Source organism: Leucoraja erinacea, chromosome 22, assembly GCF_028641065.1.
Source record: "Leucoraja erinacea ecotype New England chromosome 22, Leri_hhj_1, whole genome shotgun sequence".
Taxonomy (NCBI): domain Eukaryota; kingdom Metazoa; phylum Chordata; class Chondrichthyes; order Rajiformes; family Rajidae; genus Leucoraja; species Leucoraja erinaceus.
Window position 1 is genome coordinate 4669300 of NC_073398.1, and position 6151 is coordinate 4675450.

Here is a 6151-nt window from a genome sequence, read left to right on the forward strand (position 1 = left end):
AGCTTGGTAACCAGCTTTTTTTTTAAATCAAAAATAATTTATTTAATTACGATCACAATACAAATTCAAACTGTGGTAACACACCCACCACCATAGTACAAAATCACCACATTATCTAGACACTAAATTTTCAGATAACGATGTTCTAATCCTTACAAATGTACTAAATAACTCCAATACAACGATGTCCCTCTCTAACACCATCCGGGCGCGGATGTAATGCAGGAAAAGGGACACCCACCCTGTGCAGCGGTTGCCTCTGCCCCACCAGCTGGTTTCTCCTCCACCTCAGTGGCAGAGGGGCCTTTCCCAGGTGTACCCGGGGAGTCAAGACCATTGACAGTAGGGGGTGACTATCCCTCCACCAGGTGGGCCCAGAGTGGACTCTGGTGCACCAGACTCAGGGAGTCCCTCTGGAGCCAGGATCCTTCTTCAAGGGATTCAGTTCTGGATCCTTCTTCATCAACATGGATTAAAAGTTTATATACAGCTCCTATACCTCTCCGATACCTCTCTGTGGATCCAAGTTGAGACACGAATATCTCACTCATTTAGTTGGTTGTGCTGATGTTTTTCAACATATTAAAGGTCGAAGACACTCTTCTGAACTCGCAGATTAGGTCGCCGCAGTGGGACAGCCCCTTAAGTCACAGGGATGTTTCAGGTTGTTAAAATGAAGGCATTTGTGAATTTGTTGAGGAATCACTTTTACCCCAAGCCCAGCGTAACACATGTTCACAGATTGGTTACTGCAGGAGGAATCAATGACCAAATTCTTATCTGGCGAATCTGGCATTGAAACTGCACTGGAAGTTCCCCACCCTGTGGAATTGGCAAGTGATAACTTGCAAGACTTGCAAATAAGACAGAGTGATGCTTGTAAAAGTGTGTGCATTGGACATGTGACAAAGAATCCTGTTTGGAAGCCAGCAAGCAAATCTTCTAAGAAACTTGAAGTGTGGGAGGAAATCCCGGAGAAAACCCGCGCAGGTCACTGGGACATCATCCAAACTCTGTACAGGCAACACCCGTAGTCAGGATCGAACCCAGTTCTCTGGCGCTGAGAGGCAGCGACTCTACCGCTGCGCCACCGTGACGCCACAAATAGTTGGAGTGAATTCCTAACTCCCTTACTCGATGATAGTGGACAATTGGTAATGACGGACACCTAGCCACACACACACACACACACACACACACACACACACACACACACACACACACACACACACACACACACACACACACACACACACACACACACACACACACACCCCCCCATCTCTCACCACCCCCCACACCATTGTTAAGTAATGGAAACATGGATTAAAAGTTTATATACAGCTCCTATTCCTCTCCAATACCTCTCTGTGGATCCAACTTGAGACATGAATCTCACTCATTTGAGTTGGTCATATGAATGGCGGTGCAGGCTCGAACGGCCGAATGGCCTACACTCATTTTAGTTGGTTCTGCTAACGTTTTTCAACATATGGATTCTGAACTATCTAATGGATGTAGCCACAGAGTGATACAGTGTGGAAACAGGCCCTTCGACCCAACTTGCCCATACCGGCCAAAATGTCCCATCTACCCTAGTCCCACCTGCCTGCGCTTGGTCCATATCCCTCCAAACCTGTCCTATCCATGTACTTGTGTAACTGCTTCCTCTTCTGGCAGCTCGTTCCATACACCCACAGTTACCCCTCAGATTCCTAATAAATCTTTTCCTCTTCACCTTTAACCTATGTCCTCTGGTCCTCGATTCCCCTACTCTGTACATCTACCTGATCTATTCATTTCATGATTTTATACACCACTGTAAGACTCCCTCATCCTCCTGCTCGCCATGGAATAGAGACCCAGCCTACTCAACCTCTCCCTATAGCTCAGACACTCCAGTCCTGGCAACATCCTTGTAAATCTTCTTTATACCCTTTCAAGCTTGACAATATCTTTCAATAGACAATAGGTGCAGGAGTGAGCCATTCAGCCCCTTGAGCCAGCACCGCCATTCAATGTGATCATGGCTGATCATCCACAATCAGTACCCCGTTCCTGCCTTCTCCCCATATTCCCTGACTCCGCTATCTTTAAGAGCTCTATCTAACTCTCTCTTGAAAGCATCTACAGAATTGACCTCCACTGCCATCTGAGGCAGAGAATTCCACAGATTCGCAACCCTCTGTATGAAAAGGTTTTTCCTCATCTCCGTTCTAAATGGCTTACCCCTTATTCATAAACTGTGGCCCCTAATTCTGGACTCCCCCAACATCGGGAACATGTTTCCTGCCTCTAGCGTGTCCAAACCCTTAATAATCTTATATGTTTCAATAAGATACCCCCTCATCCTTCTAAATTCCAGAGTATTACAAGCCCAACCGCTCCATTCTATCAACATATGACAGTCCCGCCAACCCGGGAATTAACCTCGGGAACCTACGCTGCACTCCCTCAATAGCAAGAATGTCCTTCCTGCACACAAACCTGCACACAATACTCCAGGTGTGGTCTCACCAGGGCCCTGTACAACTGCAGAAGGACCTCCAATACTCAACTGCTCTTGTTATGAATGCCAACATACCATTCGCTTTCTTCACTGCATGCTGTACCTGCATGCTTACTTTCAGTGACTGATGAACAAGGACCCCCAGATATCATTGTACTTCCCCTTTTCCCAACTTGACACTATTCGGATAATAATCTGCCTTCCTGTTTTTGCCTCTTGTTTCAGTCTTCAAGGGTCCAACTTTGTTCTTAACTAATTTTTTTCTCTTCACATACTTAAAGAAGATTTTACTATCCCCCTTTATATTCTTGGCTAGCTTACCTTCGTACCTCATCTTTTCTCCCCGTATTGCCTTTTTAATTATCTTCTGTTGCTCTTTCTGTTGTTCTTTAAACGTTACCGAATCCTCTTGCTTCCCGCTCATCTTTGCTATGTTGTACTTCTTCTCTTTTATTTTTATACTGTCCCTGACGTCCCTTGTCGGCCACGGTCGCCCCTTACTCCCCTTGGAATCTTTCTTCCCCTTCGCAATGAACTGATCCTGCACCTTCTGAATTATTGCCAGAAATACCTGCCATTGCTGTTCCACTGTCATCCCTGCTAGGGTATCTTTCCAGTCAATTCATGGCTGAATATTCAGTTCCCAGCCCTTTGTACAACTGTAATACTGACACCTCCGATTTTTCCTTCTCTCTCAAATTGTAGATTAAAACTTATCATATTTTGGTCACTACCTCCTAATGGCTCCTTAACCTCGTTCCCTTATTAAATCCGGTTCATTACACAACACTAAATCCAGAATGCCTTCTCCCTGGTCTGCTCCAATACAAGCTGCTCTAAGAATCCATCAGGAAGGCACTCTACAAACTCCCTTTCTTGGGGTCCAGTAGCAACCAGATTTTCCCAGTCTACCTGCATGTTGAAATCTCCCATAACAACCGTAGCATTACCTTTGCGACATGCCAATTTTAACTCTTGATTCAACTTGCACCCTATGTCCAGGCTACTGTTTGGGGGCCTGTAGATAAGTCCCATTAGGGTAGTTTTACCCTTACAATTCTTTAGTTCTATCCATACTGACTCCACATCTCCTATTTCAATGTCACCCCTTGCAAGGGACTGAATTTCATTCCTCACCAACAGGGCAACCCCACCCCCTCTGCCCACCTGTCTGTCTTTTTGATAGGAGGTATACCCTTGAATATTCAGTTCCCAGCCCTGGCCCTCTTGCAGCCATGTCTCTGTAATTCCCACAACAGCATACTTGCCAATTTCTAACTGAGCCTCAAGCTCATCCACTTTATTTCTTATACTTTGAGGGTTTGTTCCTGGTCTTCTCAGTCCCATCTTCGACGGATTGTAGTTTAGTTTAGCGTGGAAACAGGCCCTTCTGCCCATTGAGTCCGCACTGACCAGCGATCCCTGCACACTGGGGACAAATTGCATTTTTACCAAGCGAATTAACCTACAAATCTGCGTGCCTTTGGAGTGTGGGAGCAAACCGAAGATCTCGGAGAAAACACACGCAGGTCACGGGGAGAACGTACAAACTTCGTACAGACAGCACCCGTAGTCGGGATGGAACCCGGGTCTCTGGCACCGTGCCACCCTACTTTAGTCATTGATGTCAGTTTTCATCAGGTTTTGATATTTCTCCAGATTTGTGATATTGCTGAATAATTTAGCTCCATGTTTTGGTTTTGTGCATGCATAATACATTGGTTCCTTGGTTCCAATCCATTCTACGCTGTGGAATTCTTCCCATCTTTGGAACTGTACACTCAATAACTGATTAGCTCATTATCTAATGTAAATGAAGGCAGATCACTTGAGCACTGGATTTAAATATGTTATTGGGAGCATGTTAACAACAAACGGCTCAGGGGCGCAGCTGGTAGAGTTGTTATCTCAGGGCCACAGACCCGGATTTAATCCTGACCTCGGGTGCTGTCTGTATGGAGTTTGCACGTTCTCCCTGCGACCATGTGGGTTTTCACCGGGTGCTCTAGTTTCCTTCCACATCCCAAAGACATGTAGATTAGTAGGTTCATTGGCTGCTGTAATTGCTCTTTAATGTGTAGGGAGTGGATGAGAAAGTGGGGTAGCATACAACTAGTGTGAATGAGTGATAGATGGTCGGCAAGGACTCGATGGGCCGAAGGGCCTGTTTCCATGCTGTCTTTGTAAAAACTGAAAAAAATATAAGATACTTAGTTGTAATGCTTCACCAATGTTGGCCTAAAGACAGTGGGAAGCCTAGTTGATTTACATTGTGCAATGTGTGTAAGGACATGGTTAATGAGTCTTTGCAACAGACTCTGCGGCACGCTGGCGCAGCGGTAGAGTTGCTGCCTTACAGCGAATGCAGCGTCGGAGACCCAGTCTGTACGCAGTTTGTCCGTTCTCCCCGTGACCTGCGTGGGTTTTCTCCGAGATTTTCGGTTGCCTCCCACACTCCAAAGACGTACAAGTATGTAGGTTAATTGGCTTGCTGGTATAGGATATTGTTAGTGTGCGGAGGTCGCTGGTTGGCGCGGACCCGGTGGGCTGAAGGGCCTGATTCCCTCAAACTAAAACTAAGACTAAAGATTCCTGTGCATGCCACCGAGGGAAGGACATCTTTGGTTGTCTACATATTGGTGCACAGAGCCATAATTATTTCCAGCAAGGCTTAGTCATCTGTAATGTTCTGTCTCTGCAGCATATAAAAGGAAATAGGCAATGTAGGGCATTTCACATTCTGAAGAAGGGTAATTGGTAACCTTCGCTCCATAGTTTTCTCCAGCTTTTTTGTGTAACCTTCGATTCTGCAGCATCTGCAGTTTCCTCTTAAACACTTAGTCATCTGTAATGTTCTGTCTGCAGATATAAAAGGCCAATGTAGCATTTCACATTATAATTGGTAACTCGTTTTCCTAGATTCTTCAGCATGCCTATATTTCATCATTTTGCTATTTTAAAAAAAGAGAACATTTTGTTCTTCCAACCAAAGAGGACTGTTCGAAACACAATGCTCAAAACGGCACCAATTTTCACGCTCACTTAACGATGTCCCTTTTTCAGATTCATTGAATAATAACATTATTTATTCCTGAAGACACAAGGAACTGCAAATGCTGGAATCTTGAGCAAAACACAAAGTGCTGGAGGAACTCTGTGGAGTGGATAGACAGACGACACAAGGAACTGAAGCTGCATTCAGTCTGAGGGAGGGTCCCGACCAGGGAGTGGTTCTGAGTTACAATCTAACTCACTGACACTCGCACCCAGGGATCACACACACACACACACACATACACACACACACACACACACACACACACATCGCGGGGCCTTTCATCGCCCGGCGGGGGCTTCAACATTGGGCACCTCGACGCAGCAATTTGACCGCGGGGCGATGGAAGATCCCGCGGCCGATTTTAAGCTGCACCGGGTCGGGCGATGAAAGGCCCCGCGAACGGGCCATTCAAGCTCGCTCTATGATCTTTGCTCCACCAGGACGTACTTCCGCCTCTGACCAACACCTCCCTTCTCCAATCATCGCGCTGAATCATCACGTCCCCCCCCCCCCCCCCCATTGCCTGCTGACTGACTCTATCTCGTCCAATCGGCACCCTCCCTTGATCATCAGTCCCACCCCCA